The sequence below is a fragment of the Macrotis lagotis genome, chromosome 1 (genome assembly GCF_037893015.1).
Source record: "Macrotis lagotis isolate mMagLag1 chromosome 1, bilby.v1.9.chrom.fasta, whole genome shotgun sequence".
NCBI classification, from domain to species: domain Eukaryota; kingdom Metazoa; phylum Chordata; class Mammalia; order Peramelemorphia; family Peramelidae; genus Macrotis; species Macrotis lagotis.
The window spans coordinates 380630724-380649141 of NC_133658.1; positions in this window are offsets into that span (position 1 = coordinate 380630724).

Here is an 18418-nt window from a genome sequence, read left to right on the forward strand (position 1 = left end):
GTTGTATAGACTTCAGCATCATAATTAAGATTAAATACTGCATATATTCAAACTAGATTAGTACTGCTATTGAAAGCCTCAATGTGCTCAGTGGGAGAGTCTATGCATTTGCTAAATAATGTTTTATGAAGAGTATTCTAAAAACATTAAGCATAAGGTTGTCATATATAAAATGATTAAAGTTTTATACAAAAGAAGCTGTAATTCCGGTAAATGAAGTAATTTCATTTCCCTGCTGTTTTCACCTTTAGAAATATACTGTAAATGAAAGTGGCTCAACATGAAATATTATTAAAGAGAATATGAATTTCCTTGTTTCAAGTTAATGAATCTTGGATACCTAAATTTTGAGGTGAGGACTATTTTCAGGGCTTTCAACTTTCCTTTTTCCTTTGAGTTTCTTGAGAAGTAACCACATTGTTATTAACACTCAAAGTAATGGATAGAGATTAGAGCTTCTGTGTAACCCTAGGCAAATCACTTAATCTCTGTGTGCCTCAGGCAATTCATTAGGGCTTGTCTACTAATTCGTAGATTGGGTGCCTTCCTTGACAGTGGGGAGGATATTGCCAAACCAAGATATTCCACTGACAGAGAGAAATACAGGTCTTTTGTATATCCTCATTACAATTTATAATAATCATTTTAGTGAAAATAAGGGTTGCACAGAGTTTTTCTAAACAAGCATTTAGGGATTTTCCTGCCCTCAAATTTTCCTGGATACCTTCATTTTATTTCTATCCTGCATTGTACCACAACTTCTGAAAAGGCCTACATTTCACCTGCAGTTCGTTTTGTAAATTAGACATTCACATGCTTTCCCAGTATATGCATTTCATTCAGATTGACAGCTAGTAACTTTTCTGCTGAGGTTACATTTGACTCTGGAAAGTTTTATTAACTCTTTTTCTCTACTTCCTTTTGTACTGACTTTTACAAATTGGTACTTTAAAGGAGCATGCAAGTGAAGCATAAGCTTTTTTTTGTCTTTTTTTAAACATTGTCTAATGAGTGGTGCTCATATTCCTTTCTAATGCTTAACTGCTGTCTGTTTTTATTTTATTTTTTTTAATTAACTACATACTTTCAAACCTGATGGTATTTGGAAAGAACAATTTGGAGTTTGGTGTCTAAAATTAAATAAAAGATAAAAAAATAGTAATCTTTTCATTGGTTCAGTATGCTGCTGCTTGGATGACTTTGGGCTACTCAATTAACCAAACAAGGTGCGATAGTGGAAAGTATGCTGACCTTGGAGCCAGGGGAAGCAACTTGAATCCTGCTCTTCTACTTACTATCTGGTTGAACTCTATTTATTTATTTATTTATCTGTGACAACTTGAAAACACATGAATTTAAATCCCATGTACATATGTGTTGAGTCCCACTTCTGTACTCCTTTATCTTTCCCAGTTGAGCATTGGAAGGGTGGGAGACAAGGATGATAAAGGAAACAAGTACCCCATCAAGATCTCCAAGTGCTCCAAGTGCTCCATTTATTCACCAAAACATCAGTGCCTAAATACCATTCCAGTCTCTAATCCACTCCCTCTCCTGTGGCACTTAGTAAAATAAGATTCTGGTAGAAGATAATTCACAATACTCCCATACATAATGGTTCCCAACATATCTTGCTTCTTGTTTTTTAAAAAAAAAATTATTGCATAATGAATGCCACATAAATTGTAAGCAAAAGTTCAAAAATAGTATATACAAATGTCAATTTAGCAAAATCAATATTCTCAAATTCACTGAAATACATTTTATTCCCAACTTACAAACAGACAAAGATTACAAAGTTTTTTCTTTTGCCAACAAAAAAACTTTTAAAGAAATCAAATTCAAAACTCAAACTAAAAGGATTAACTTTTAATCAGGTAACATTTAACTATTTTAACTGAATTATGCACACACAGGAGTTTAGACACTAACACAAACACAGAAACAACTCTCTTGTATCACATTTACCCAGTTGAGACTGATACTCTGGCCAGTACCAGATCTCAGAATATAGAAACATTTTCCCACTTCTCCAGGCCAGCAGAGAAATGTAAAATGCCCTATAGATGTTCCAATACACATGCATACATAACCAATCAAGACCAGTCTACAGATATAAAAGCTTTAGGCATAGACTTCATTTGAAAGACAAAATCCAAATTTCCCAATCCCAGGGAAAAAAAACTTTCTTCCCCTTTTCTCTTAACTAATTGAACCAAGAAGCTTCCCAATCAATGATCTATTGAAAAACATAGTCATTGCCCAACCCCACCCTCCTCAAACCAGGAAGAAGACATGGGGGGGGGTCCCTTGATTTCTAAAATAAGTTTTTGGAGGGGCCTTGTCCTTGTAGCAAAGCCTACATTCCATCAGAGATATAAGCTTGAGTTTTAAACTTCCACAAAGGAAGATTTCCCTTCTCCCTCCCTCCCCCCCTCTGCAGGGGTGGGAAAGTCAGAGAATGAGAGAGAGCATTTGAAATCACCTAAGGGGTTAATACCAGTACCACACCTTGGGGTACCAATGCCACACCTTGTGAACAGTAGCCATCACCATAACAAACCGTCCAACAGCATGAGACACTTTCCCTCTCAACACAGGAAGAGCAATTCACAGCTCTCTGCTGGAAGAGTAAAGATCTGGATGCCCCCAGCTGTAGGCATCAGGGTCTGTGTCAATGTCAGGGTCTTCAGCAACAACGAGAAGTCTTTAAAGTTGCCTGTAGGTTTAGGGGTTTGGATCATGCTTAACCCACATAGAGGAATCAAGCCAGCAGCCAGGGCCAAAAGGAGCAGCAAGCAGGTCCTCTGCATCATTGTGCTGGTACAGACTCCTGCTGAGCAAGAAGCTTCATCCCCTGCTGAGCAAAAAGCTTCATCCCCTGCTGCACTGCCTCAGAGATTCCACTTCTGCTGATTCCCCAAGGTTGAATTCTTACCACTTTCTTGACTATGCCGCTGACACTCAGCCTCAGTGGTGGACTGCTGCTTGAGGAAGTTCAGTCCCCCTGCCTCGAAGACTCTCCACTTCCAAACTCAACAGCAGCCCCAATCAGAGAATCTGTGCTAATTCTAACCCCTAATTGATATAAATATATCTCTTCCCCCGTAATATTGTAGGGAGTCCTTCAACTATGTAAGGAGTAACAGTACTTGCTTTATCTTTTTTTCTCCATTTCAAGTGTTGTCAAGAAATTTCTGTTTCCTGTCTACCTCCAATGCCTACTAGGTTAATATAAGCAACCTGCTTAGGGCAAGTGTATGGCCAGTTTTGTGTGGAGAACACAGTCTGATCTGCCCCAGTGTCAATCAAGCCTAAGAAAGCAATTCCTTCTATTTGGATAACACAAAGAAGTTTTTCTGAAGAAATCATAGTTGTAAACATAACTTCATTGTGGATCTAGGATCTCACTTTCCTTCCTATTTATACCAGATCTTGAAAAAACATGTAACTGAGCTATGCGTTGGTTCTCATTTATGTAGCTATCATCATCATTAGCATTCACTATTGCAATAGAGAAAATTTCCCCACTCATGTACTTTACTAAAGGTATAATGTGAATAAACTCTGGATTAGGTGGAGCTAAAATGATTGCAAACTCCTCATCCATTAATTGTAAAGGGTGAATTGATACTTCAGTAGAAGAATATGGAGGCACCCTAAATTTCCCAGCACTTTTAACCATCAATAGTTTGATATGGGTTGGCTTGCTGCCAAAGCTACATACTGGTTTTTCCATTCCATTCTCCTGCTGCTTCTGAACTGTCATTCATAACCCATGATTGTTTTTGAGGGCGTCTCTGGGAGAGGGGCCCCTTTCTCCTTTTAAATTTCCTTGTCTACATTCTGATGCCCAATGCCCTGCCTTTTTACACTTTGGGAATGGAGTTTTACAATAATGTGCCCTGCCCTTTTTGGGTTTAGCTCCTTAGGCACGGGAACAAACTTTCTTTAAATGTCCAAGTTTTCCACAAATAAAGCAAGTCCATTTCTCTTTGTTTCTCATGCACATATTAGCAAATGCATCTGTCCTTAATTCTGTATGATACACTTGAGACCCTACCCTGTCACATCTTTGAATCATTTCCTCAATGGTGGCATCCCTTCTTAAGCTAATCATTGCTTTCTGACAATCAGCATTTGCATTAACCTATGCTATTTGTTTTATTAATACATCTATTCCTGCTATATCTCCTAAAGTTCTTCCTACTGCCTCCTGTAACCAGACAAAGAAATCTACAAAAGCCTCATCATTTCTTTGTCTAATAAGTGAAAATGGCTCTTTCTTATCATTTTGTATTAGAACAGGTAGCAGTTCTTTCATATGTAACCCACAATAAAGTTGGTCTGCATTGTTGAAAAATTGACCTGTGCCACTTAATTGTTCATAATATGTGGTGGCATTGGGACTTTGTGCATCTCAAAGCCATCTGTCTACATTGTTCTATAAACTCCATCATCCAAAAAACAGATTGTCTGTGTAGCTAGACAAAAGGTGATCTTGCCCCGTATTCCCCCACTGCCTTCTTTAAATCTCTGACTGTTTTTATATCTAGTGGTTTTTGTCCTTCACCTAAGGTTTCCTGGATTAAAAGGATCTAGTTCCTCAATAACAGGCTATGACTGAAACTCAGCTCCTAGATCCATCAAACTGTCTCCCTGATCTTTTACTTTTTTGATGGTCTTTTGTACTGCTCTAGGTGCTGTAGGGCTGATCCTAGTCTCTTCTTGATAATATTTCTTTATTTCTTCTGCCTCAGGCCATGGAGGCAAATGCACTTTCACTGTGCCTTCACTTTCCTCCAAGCTTCTTGTTCCAAATTCCTTAACATCAGCCCCATGGTAAACTTGTTACCTTCTCTGAAGTACTCTAATCTGGGAAGTTGCCTGCTTCTCTTGCTTGTATCTGCTACATCCTTATTTTGGACTTTATTCAGATAACATTGCCTTTATTGTCCCAGTTTGGACACCAATATGTTGAGTCTCACTTCTGGACTCCCTTATTTTTTCCAGGCGAGCATTGGAAGGGTGGGAGACAAGGATGACAAAGGAGACGAGTATTCTATCAAGATCTCCAAGTGTTCCAAGTGCTCCATTTATTCACCACCAGTGCCTAAATACCTTTCTAGTCTCTAATTCATTCCCATTCCTGTGGCACTTAGTAAAATAAGATTCTGGTGCTGAAGGACACCAGTGAAGATAATTTACAATACTCCCATACACAACAGTTCCCAACACATACGAGAAATGGAAGAAGGACAGAATTCAAAGGCAGAGCATTTAATTTTGGCTCTGTCAATTAGTATCTGCATGATTTTGGACAAGTCACTTAAACCCTCTATTTTTCATCTATAAAAGATTTAGACCCAATATTCTCTGAAACCCCTTTAAGCTCCAAATTAATTACTCTATCAAATGAAAGTTTTTGTTCAAAGTAGTCAATTACAAGGTAAAAATCATATGATGCAAGAAAACTTCCCCAATGATACCCTGAGGAATATTAACATGATTACCTCCACCCCAAAAATCTACCAGCAGATTTTTGTTTAAATGCATTTTTGTGGTAGGTGGGACAAGGGTGGTGCTTGAAGGATGTTTTAGCATCTGGTTTCAGTTGTTCTCTGGAAGGAATGCCACAGGGTAGGTCCTCAAGGAGTGTCTCCCTAAGACAGCACTCATTGTGCATGAACAACATTCTACATATTATATGCTATGACTTCTCCTATCCCAAAGGATGTGATCAAAAGTTCTAAGTGCCAAAGGAAGTGGAGATCCTAAAGCGTCAACACAGAATGGAGAATGCCCTCCACAATACAGAAAAGTTTCAAAAAGATTACAACATTTTCTCTGTGACCAGAATTCCCCTGCTTCAATTAGAAATATGCTACAAATCACTTCTTTGAAAACTTCAAGAGTTTTCTACAGGACAAGTTTTTACACATGAGTACAACTATTTTTAACATTTAAAACAACAAAACACAGACTGAAACTTGTATCTAGCAGTTTTATTCATGAACTTATATTGTGGGTTATTGGAGATTTTGAGTTGGGAATTTTGCCATCTCCACCAGTCCTCTCACTTTTCAGACACAAGAAACTGAAGTCGAGGGAGGTTAAGTGTGATTTGCTGTAGGTCTCATTGGTAACTAGGGGAAGAGTCAATCCCTCTGGTTCTATGTTTTGTATTGTACCACATCTCCTATGGTGTTCAGAGTAAACACACAGTAAAATTTATTTTTTTAAATGACCCTTAAAGAAAGGCTAATTAGGGGCGGCTAGGTGGCGTAGTGGATAAAGCACTGACCTTGGAGTCAGGAGTACCTGGGTTCAAACCCAGTCTCAGACACTTAACAATTACCTAGCTGTGTGGCCTTGGGCAAGCCACTTAACCCCATTTGCCTTGCAAAAACCTAAAAAGGAAAAAAAAAGAAAGGATAATTAACAAAAGAAATTTTTTTCATACAATGATCCATATTTCTTCTGTCAATCCTAGAACTGTTATTTTGTTAAGTCAAATAGTTGTCTTGAGAATACTATCATTATTAAGGAAAACATTTTGATCAAATGAATTTTCAGAAGTCAAGCTTATTTTATCTAACCTCTCATGTTGCTTTCCTCTATTTGGATTTCAGAACATAGATTCAAAGTGAATTATGATTTATAAGAAATTAAGAATTTCTGAAGGATTTATATTATCTGTTTGTGGAGAGTTATTTTTCTGTTCAAATTACACCTATCACCACTATGCTACTACAATCAGAAAAAAAATGAGAAAAATAAATATTCATTTCCTAAGACTAATAAAATGTCAGGAAAAAAGGAAGCTTCCAAAATATTAATAATATGAGGATATTCCAAAAGAACTAAAATAAATGACTTAAAAGCAAAGAAAAAAGAGTAAAAATTCATTATTGGAATAGTATACTAAAAACCTTTAAGTTCTTGAGATAGAGAAATAGATTCTACTTCTAGTTAGGGATCCACTAGCTATTCTTAGGATTACTGAAAGACCCACATGGCAGGGAATCTGAGCCAACAAAACCTGAGAAAAAATTGTGTCACAGTCCATTAACAAACACAATAACCATCCTTGCCAATTAAACAAATTTTTATTTAAAAAATTAAAGTCTTTGGTATAAAAATGTTATTGCTTTATAGATTTGTAATATACATTCAAGTTGCAAGATGAATGCTAGACATTATTAGTGTAACTATAAATCAGATTTATAGCAATATAATTGCAAGTCCTAAATCTAGGTAGCATTAATAGTCTTATCAATTACCATGTCATAAACATTGTTTATTGCAACATAAATATTTATATTAATGCAATCAAACTTCAATAGCAGTTACTTGCAGTATCATTTAAAATATAACTATTCTGTTCTATGGAATATTTAACTTCAAACTTTTTGTGAATGTTGATTGCCACACAGGATAATTGTATGTACCAACCTAATCTTATTTAAATCCTGACTCAGACAAATTGCATTGTATGGAAATACTCAATATTGAAGTAGTTTTTATTCTACAAATATTCTTATAAGATAAAGGCATTTTGCACTAAGATGATTTTGTGTGCAGGAATTTGTGTTGTTACCAATAGAATCATGCATTAATGATGATTACATGTTTTCTGTAAGTGTAAACTACTCTCATGGAACAATAAAATCAAACTCAAGCATTCTATTTCCAATGGGAGGAGGAAAAAAGGAATTGGAGGAGGTTGACAAAAGTGTAGTAAGGTCAAAAACACATATCTTTCCTCTACTTAACTTTTCTTTTATCAAAGCGATTGACAAACTATCATAATTAATCAGAATCCATTATGTGAGCACTCCTAGAAACATTGTTATTGAACTACTACTAGAATATGTCTCCATAATTTTCCCATAACTTTTAATCCAATATGTGACTAATTGGTAATCAGAATACAAGAGGCATCAATTCATTTCTCAGTTGAGAATCATTTTCTCTTTTTTAATGTACTTCAGAACATTCTCACTTTGTCTTAATCATTTAGTTGCAATAAAACAAATTTTTGTAGGGCTTTAAAATTTAATTTTTTTCTTTTTCTTTTACTTTCTTTCTTTTCATCCATATATATGTATATTTTTAAGTTACAAAATTTCCTTTCACCTTCCCTTCCCACCCCCCTCCCCTCAGCAGTGAACAGTCAAGTTAGCAATTGTACATACATATTTTGGATAAACATGTTTACTACATTTTCATTTTCAGTATGAGGAATTAGAATTAAGGGAAAGAGATATATAAGAGATAATTTTTATAAAGTGTTCATCAGATTCTGAAGAGTTGGTTTTTATTTTGTTTTGTTTTGTTTTGTTTTGCTTTTCTTCCTCTAGATAGGAATACCATTGTCCATAGCTGGTCTAATATGATTGCGCTAGCTCCCTGAACTGCTGAGAGGAGCTGCTTCCATTAATACTGATCATCTCACAATGTTGTTAATGTGAACATTGTTCTCTTGGTTGTGCTCCCTTTGCTCAGCACCAGATCGCATAAGTCATTCCATGCTTCTCTAGAGTCCAACCATTTATGGTTTCTTATAGAACAATTATATTGCATAGCATTCATAAATTGTTTAGCCATTCCCCAATTGATGGACATCCTCTCAATTTCCAATTTCTTTTATTTTTATTTTATTTTATTTTTTTTGTTTAGGGTTTTGCAAGGCAAATGGGGTTAAGTGACTTGCCCAAGGCCACACAGCTAGGTAATTATTAAGTGTCTGAGACTGGATTTGAACCCAGGTACTCCTGACTCCAGGGCCGGTGCTTTATCCACTATGCCACCTAGCTGCCCCTCCAATTTTTTTTTAAACCAGGGCTTTAAAATTTACAAAACAATTTATTCACAACAGCCTCTGTGATCCAAATAGCTTAAGCTTTGTTAACTTTTCTTCATAGATCAAGAAGTTGAGGCTCAAAGAGATTTTGATTCCCAGGGTTGCACAACCAGGAACTTTGAAATGGGTTCTAGTTGAGTTGGGTTAGTTCTTCCAACTTAGTTTCAATGATCTTTCTGTACCAGGATGGAAATGGAGAGTGCTGACCCTACCCCCAGCTCATAGCAGAAACTAGTGAGTAACCAGAGTAATCAGTTGAATTTCTTCCTTCCTTCCTTCCTTCCTTCCTTCCTTCCTTCCTTCCTTCCTTCCTTCCTTCCTTCCTTCCTTCCTTCCTTCCTTCCTTCCTTCCTTCCTTCCTTCCTTCCTTCCTTCCTTCCTTCCTTCCTTCCTTCCTTCGTAATGGTGGTTATGTGACTTGCCCAGAGTTACAGTTAGTATCTATTGTTGGATTTGAAATCAGACCTTCTGACTCCTGAGTTGCTTTAACCAATGTACCACCACACTTCCCCAGCAGAATTTTCACATTCTTTTGTATGATGAGGAAGTATGCCTGAATCCTCTCAGGAGGAAAGCAGACAAACAAAAACCAGTAAAACCCAAATATCACATATTACCTAAATTATGTAATCAGATTGGTAACTAAGTTAATCCACAAATAGTCCATTTATAGTACACTTAACCTGGAAAGGCACTGGAGATGGGCAATAAACAAATTCTCTAGAATCTAATAGAAGGATGTAAGTGTGTTGGTTTACTCTTGGTAAAGAGTATTGTTCTCTGTAGTACTCTCAATGCTCCTAAATTGCTCCCTACTGCAAAGGTCAAACTTTTAAATACTGAGTTTCTCTCAGTGATATCATATCAATGAAAATGCATTTTGCATTTGTAAACAGACTGAAGCTTACTACCATTGGGGGCTATGTATGAAAAACGATTTAAAAGAAACTAATGAAGTGTGTGTATACACATACATATGTACACATACTTATAGGTATATATGCATGTATTTGTGCAATGAAAAGTGCATGGACACATATGTGTGTCTTCATAAATATAGGCTCAATGTATTTTTATGTGGGTCTTTTTAAATGGCTATGATTTGATATGGAATGCATGTTCATATTTGTACTGTAATGTCTGAAATTCAATAATTGAAATAAGGTCATTTCTCCAATTATCATTTATTAATAGGCCATGTGATCTATTAATAAAAGATAAGTCAATTAAACCAAAGACCCAGAGCAAGGACCAAGGAATACCATCTATACCTAGGTATATCTTCCTTCTGAGTGACATGATAGTACATCTTTGGACAACTTGATTGGTGGCTGTTTTAATGACGATGTGGGCCAAGTCCTCAGTTGTTCCCCATTATTTTATAATTGGGAAGGGGTGGATTAATTTACAATTTGGGAAAATGGCTTCCAAATGTGAATGACCTGCCCTTCTCTGACACTTAAGGAAAGGAATATTAGCTGGTTAATGAAATCTGTAGTAAACTTGGCCAGGAAAAACATAAGCCATCTCAACCAGGCTTTTATATGTTTGGTTTCCCTTTTTCTAGGTCAGGTCATCCCAAATCTTTTTTTTTTAGGTTGTTGCAAGGCAAATGGGATTAAGGGGCTTGCCCAAGGCCACACAGCTAGGTAATTATTGTCTGAGGCCAGATTTGAACTCAGGTACTCCTGACTCCAGGGCCGGTGCTCTATCCGCTGTACCACCTAGCCACTCCTCATCCCAAATCTTGATGAGGGGAATACTTAGAGCAAAGAAACATGTAGGGAAAAGACCAATGACTTTTGTTTGCATCTACTATGTGAAGAAGTGGATAGAGGTCTGGGTCTGGAGTCAGGAAGACTCTTAGTTCTGAGTTAAAATCAAGCCTTCCAACATCTATTTGGTATGGGACCATGGTAGGTAACTTAACCCTCTTTGTTTCTATTTCCTCATTTGTAAAATGAGTTGTTGAAGGGAATGGCAAACCAATATCTTTGCCAAGAAAACCCAGATGAAGTCATAAAGACTCTGGTATAACTGAAAACCAAAAATAAGGGTCTCTGCCCAAGTAGATGCCTTGAGAGTTGGGAGTAGATTGCTTTATTCAATTATACCCTTCCAAAACTGTCTGACCTTCAGATATTAATAGTCTGATGAAACAGATGGAATCACACAGAAATTTTGGAAATAAATAATAAATTTCAACATCAATTTTCCATAGCACATATATATGTTTGCATACTTGAGATATATATTTATACTATTATATATGTACATATATACAAATTTATATACATACATAAATGTATATATATATATACATATATATATATATATACATATATATGGTATGAAATGAGCTCAAGTGGAATATTTGGGAACCAAAAGATCTTTAGTTCCCAGCTTAACTTTCCAGTGGAATATTTCAGGAATCCTAAAGGATGAACATAAATTTCAGTTAAGAAAGAATGATTTTGCTAAAATTCTACCATTGTAGCAGAAGTACCTCCTTTGAAAATTTCAAAACAAGCAAAAAATAAAATAATTTTACTATTGATAATAGCATCATTATAGCTGAGGACATTAATCAAATCCACCCTTAGAATTTGCCTTTTTAAGGAAACAACCTGAATGAGCAAAGTGATGCTTAGAGATGGGTTAAACTTGGATTAGGTCACTGAGTCACCAGATATTTATTTCAGTACTCAAACTCTTACTTCAAGTTCATCGTTCTTTCCACCAATCCATTGTTCTTTCCACTACCTCCCTGTGTTAAAATAATAATTATAAAAGTTGGAGGTGAAGCAAATTGCTAATGAATGCTCAGATTCAAGCACATTGCCTTGGAAAAATTGGAGGTTGTGTATTGACTGTTGATTAGACATTGTTTATCTCAAAAGAGAATATTACAACAATAAGAAATGAATGGGAAAAAACATTTTGGGGATTCATAAAACAATATAATTTTGCACACACATTGGTTTTTCCAGGTGTTTTACCATAATCATTAGGACAGTTTCTAACTGTCCTATTCAGAAAAGTAAAATGACTTGTCATGTTCATGCAGAGAATAACAAGAGTTAGTAGTAGTAGAATAACTAACATATTTACCTAGTGCTTTAATAAAAAGTTTGCAAAGAGATTATTATATTTTCTCTTATATCCTTACAATTCTAGAAGAAAGTTGTTATCATTATCTCCATTTTACAACTGAGAAAGCTGCAGTAAATAATTTAAGTGACTTGCCCCAATAAATATCTGAGGGTAGATCTGAAGCCAGATCTTCCTGACTTCAGGTCTAGGGTTAAATCTAATGTGAAAAGTAGCTGCCTGTGATAGCTACTAAGTTGCAGGTGTGGGATTCAAACCAAAGTCTTCCTGTCCTCTTACTCAGCAGTCTAACTATTACAACATGATGTTTCTCAGTATGACCTGTATTAACAAACTAATTACCATATTTACTGATCATCTCAGTCTCTTGATTTTCTACTTGCTTTTTTTTCTGTCAGCAAAGGTTGCAAAGTATAAATTCTTTTGGTTTCTGTATCAACATTTTTCTATTTTAAAATTATTTTGGACCCATTATTGCCTCAATATGGGCATTCTCTGTGGTGGTCCTAATTATAATCCATATACACCATCTTCACTCATGTCTGTTTATGTCTTTCCATTAAATTATCCACTGAGAACCTATACAAAATACTAAGTTCTCAGTCTACCTTAATATTATATAGTTATTTGTGATATTTAGGGGGATATCTATTATTGATTATATGCTGAATCAAAATTTGGAAAATAAAACATTTTCAGGAATTTTTTAACAAGAGACTACTTTCTTTAACATGTTTTCCCAGTTAATCTTTGTAGCTGCAGATTATAGAATCCAACAATTTCACAAGAAACAAAATAGCAAGTTTTGCTGGTTACTGAAAAGATACTGACCAGGGGGCCAAGTAGCCTATTACATATAACCAGTGATAATTTGAGTGAGTGGTAAAATAGAATATATCATTAATGTTGTATATGAACAAAAACAAGATATGTTAGTCATATTGCAAATTATTATAAAGAGGTCCTTTGGGAGAAAGTCCAAGTTCAGTGCTGTTTGAAGTGAGGATTTTTTTTAACATATTGCTTTCATTTGCATTCTTATCTATCTCCAATGGCCATGGATAAGAGAGAACTAGTCATATTTCAATGGGTCTATACTTACTGTCAATATACCAACTATTGTTAATTTAATTCCACTCCAGTTCCTGAGGCACATCTTCCTCAAATAAACTCAATATAACTCAAAAATGTTTTGAACAATTCAAGAATATTTGGATGAAATATTTCTTTTCTGAAATAGGGCTTATTTCAATATCACCTTAGCATTACTAAAGTACTGGCAGATGCAAAGAACTATGGACTATTCCAGATTCCTATCTCCTTATTCTTAAGAAGTGGAACCAAAACAATAGTCAGAGACTTTGTGGGAGGCTGACACATTTCGTTCTTTCTGACATTTAGGTCAATCTGCTTTATAATTAAGAATTTTGAGTAATCATGTTACACAGCATTAAATCTTTAATTACTCACAAATTGGATGACGGTTTGGAGTAGAATTCTCTATTGACAGCCCAGAATTCTAAAGCCAGAATTTCTAAATAAGCTGTGGCTGTGTGTGGGTTGGATTTTCTCAAACTGGGATTTCATTGTCATATAGCTTAGGGATCTACAATGAAAATTTTCTCTCTGGAAAGGAAAACTTAAATGTCATCTGAATAGCTCACTGATGCAAATCAGGGGACTTTACTTTTTACACTTGTTGGATAGGGTCCTAATTGCTATTCTAATGTCTTCTCACGCGCATTTTAATCACTCAATAATTGACATAAGTACAGAGAAACTTAGTACATAGGAGTTAGACAATAAATCTCAAATACATAACATTTATCCACTAATAAAATAGGGGTGGGGGAAACAGCATAATAAATGTTAAAATTATAGAAACTTAAAGACAGTAATAAAAGTCAGATAATTTATGTTCCTTTCATGGTTAGGGTTAAGTACAGTAGCAAAAGCACTTGTTCACCTTGGAGATTATGTTTCATTTTCAACATAATCCTCAAATTAAAAAGTTATACATGTTGCCATCAGCTCTGTTTCTCATGCATAGTAGTCCCCATTGTCCCAAAGTGTCCCCTTGGGTCATCTTGCTTTGGAAGCAGTTAAAATTAGTCTCAATCGCAACCTAAAATTGTAGGACTGGAAATCAGTAAAAAACTGAAAATATTTTGCATACTTAGAGCATTTAATTGCATGTTTCGATGTTGTAGAAGGAGAGTTGGTCACAGAGAAATACCAGTGAGCAATTGTTTAAGGGAAGGGGCATGATTTTGGGATATTATTCAGGGTTATGCAGAATAATTCCTTTCTATACTAGACAAGGTAAACTTAAAGTGGCAGGCCTAATGCTAGACCTATTTTGTAAGCCTCCTCTATTGAAATCTACTGGAAGGTTTTACCTGGGGATTAGCTCAAATACTCAATGGTAGTCCAACTGTCAATAAAAGTTGAAGAAAGACCTTGTTAATAATGCATCCAAGAAGAATATTTGCATAAGCTCTCTTCTTTAAATTAAGCATTAAAAATGGGACAGTTGTTTAAAGTCAAAGTGGTAAGCAATTGCAGTCTAGACCCCAAATCTTTAATCTACTGATTTGTAAACAAGCTAGAAAAAAAATAGCTAACTCTAAGTCTAACTAAAAAGTTTCCCACAAGACAAGCCAAGGTTTCTGGAGGGTTCTAAGTAGCTTGCATTTAACTGCTAAGACAATTATAAACCAGTCTGCAGGAGAGGTTTTTGGGATAAGGACCTCAAAAAAGGAATTAAATTGCTAAGAGAAGAATTGCATTTACTGAGTTAGTTTTTAAGACTTGCTACAGAAATAATAGTTCCTATAAAAAGCATTTTTTATCCTATTCTACTTCAACATTATCAAATATGAACAAGGGTTTATTATTTTAATCTATGTGTGCTACTAATGGATACTTTGCTCCTTCCCCTTCACTCCATCCTAATTGACATAGCTTTCAAAGCAGTTAACAGTTATATTTTTCAAAGGATAGTCGGCCTATGAACCTAGCAGTAGGCCTAGAGAAATACTTTGTCAAGATAATGTTAATTTTCCTCTTGGACACAACTCAAGCTTTGTGAAACTGTGGAAGTTGTTGGCCTCCAACTTCCCCAAATGAGGATGTAACACAAAAAAAAAAATCGAAGCTTCCCTGGGATGTAGGAGGAATGAAGCTGCCATGACATGCATTTTTGTTCTGCCAAAACATGCTTTGAAGATTTTGATAAGAAGTTTCTCCAGCTTACTCAGAGAGCAAATCAATCTTTACTTATTGTATAAACAAAGGTCTCTGCCTCCAAAGGCATTGAGGTAATTGGCAACTGATAGAAACTTTTTTTTGATGCCAAGAGTCTCAGAGGTTTAACCAGTGGCCAGAAGATTTTGTAGGTATATAGTAGAAAAATAAAAACATAACAAAAAAAGCCAAAAATTTTCCTAAGAATATTAATTACTTAACATAATCATATCTGGGCAGCTACTGTCACAATTGTACTAACTGCTTTAGCTTCTCATTGGAGGATATCTAGTTTTATATGAAAGTAGTCAATAATCAACTTACTGTTTGTAATACAGATGATGAATTAACTTAAATCATATTTAGATGATTTAATAGATAATTATATGTATTTAAATTATTGATGCATATATAATACCAGGAAAACCTAAATAATTAATGATATACTTATGAATAATTTCTAATAGTGAAATAGATTAAGAAAATGATTTGTCCTTAACAGTTGGCTTATAAATATTTAATAACAATTACTACTGACATAGTTTGTAGTCACTACAAAAGTCTAATTTTGACTCATTTTTGTAATGTAAATTCTATGTTAAACATATGTACTTGTGTAACTTTTATTTACTGCATATATGTGTATATGCACAAACACATATATATGTATTATATATTACATGTATATGTTAATTTTGCATAACGGAAAAAGAGACTGTCACAAAACAAGGAGGAATGAATTTCAAGTGATATAGATAGATAGATAGATAGATAGATAGATAGATAGATAGATATTAGAAGCATGACACTGAGAAATCAGAAACTTCTCTAAAATTATAATTTGGAGAAAAGGTACAGATGTACATCAAGAGGGGTAAATTTTTTCACCATGGAGATCCTAGCAAGGAAATAATGCCTAGATCAAAATTTAAACATGCTTATACATACATGTGATATATAAAAATATACACCCATGCCTGTAATATATACCTACATATACATATACTGTAAATACTTTATGTATACACATATATACTTTCTTTTGGAATAAAAAAATCCTCTTTGTTGTGTTTTACAAATAACTTCCAAAATTCATAATATCCTTTCTTTTAAATGCTAAGGTTGAGAGAATAACATATTAAATTTGAAATGTTTCCATTTGACTATTTTTATATATTATTACAAACACTATAGCCATTCAATAGAATATACAATAATTGTTTCTATTTCTAACTCTGAATATTGGTCCTAAAGGGGGGAAAAATTTTTGCTTGATATGAATTTTGGGGGCTGGGAAATGATTTGTTTTGCTCTTTCCTTTGGAAAAATGGTACACTTTCAAAAAATATAATTTTGTATTTCCACAGTGATTGAAAACATGGCATGATTCCAGTAAGAGTCAAACACATATTTGTTATGTATATGTTCCATTATCAAAATTTTGGGGGAAAGTTATTAATTTTTCTCTATTGTCTTATAGCTATTTTCTTCAACTAATTTCTTTCTATTGCATTTTATCAAGCTAATAGTAATAAGTTTAGGAAAACAGTTCAACAAATAATAATCAAAGAGGCAGCTAGGTGGCACAGTAGATAGAGCACCAGCCCTGGAGTCAAGAGCACCTAAGTTCAAATCTGGCCTCAGACACTCAATAATTACCTAGCTGTGTGGCCTTGGGCAAGCCACTTAAACCTGTTTGCCTTGCAAAAAAACCCCAACAAACAAACCTAAAAAAAACCAACCAAATAATAACCAAATTACATAATTGTGATATAAATATATGGAAAATGGAACAGTATTCAATTAGGTGGCTTGCCTATCATTACACATTTAGTATACATTACACAGTAGTTGAATTAGTCTCCCTGTCTTCAAACATTCTTGGGTCAGCTCCTTATCCTCTATGCCGCTATACTGACTCTTAAAATCTCAAAAAAACTGCCATCTATCATGCTGTAGTCTCAATTTTAGATTTCCCTTCAGTGCTTACTGTTTCATTCTTTAAAATATAACATAATAAATTAATTAAAAATTATATCATTTATGTAATGTTGATAAGGTATTTCACCTCTGCCAGATTTAATTTCTTCATCTCCTAAATGAGTATATTAACTTTTCAATGTTATTATATTCAACTGAAATTATTTATCCAAGAAATATTTGCAAAAAACCCAGTGCTATTCATATATGTTCCATCATTTGTATGATGCCTCTATAACCACAACCACACACACCCAAAAACAAAGAAAAAATACTTTCCTTCTTCCATGAAACTAGTAGAAACATAAACAGAAAATATTGGAAAAGCTACTCTTGGAACTAAATAAAAACACAAAGAATCCACAAAGTCAAAATTTTATCCTTTAAGAGGAACAACAAAGGCAGTCATTGCCTAAATGAGCCATTACTATCAAGGAAGTTATGGTTGATTAAATAGAAATGATTCAGTCCTTGAAGGAGTTAAGGATTGAGTGACCATTCCAGATAAGAATTTGAGACGCAAGAAATGGAATTTAGCATTTAGTCTAAGGAAGAACAGATTTCAAAGAGTCCAGATCAAGTTGAGGTAGGATTCCTTTTCTCAAGGATATTCATGAAGAGTCAGCTTAGAAGTGATAAACTGATCAGAGCTTTAAAGCTTAATGACCTAAAAAACATTAAGTCCAATCTTAAGAGCAACAAAGGTTAAGCATCAAAGCCGGAATTTGAACCCTGGCTTCTCTATAGCCAAGTTCAATATGTTACCATGATGCAATATAGCCTGTCAATTAAGAAATTCTTAGAAAATTCTGAGGACACAAAGTAAAACAAGTCTAATACATAGGAAAAATAAAAGAGCATTATCTAAAGAAACAGATAAGGTCATATAGGGAATTCATTAACTACCTTAAATTTTTCAAAGATATATACAAATATGAAAGAAAGGATAAGTAATGAAGAATACTGCAAAATTTTGCATAGTCCAATAATAGTCATTTCAAAATTGTAAAAGCTTCAAATAAACTGAAGCTGAAAATTAAGTTTTAGAACAGCAATTTGGGAGCATGGTCTTATGGCAGAAAGAGGAACATCAAAGGCCTAGTACTATTTGTTGAGTAGTTGGGGAAATGACAATGGAAGACAGAGAGTAACATGACTATCCAACTCTATTATTTACTTTACCAAAGAGAATAAATTTTGGACTGGAAGGGATAA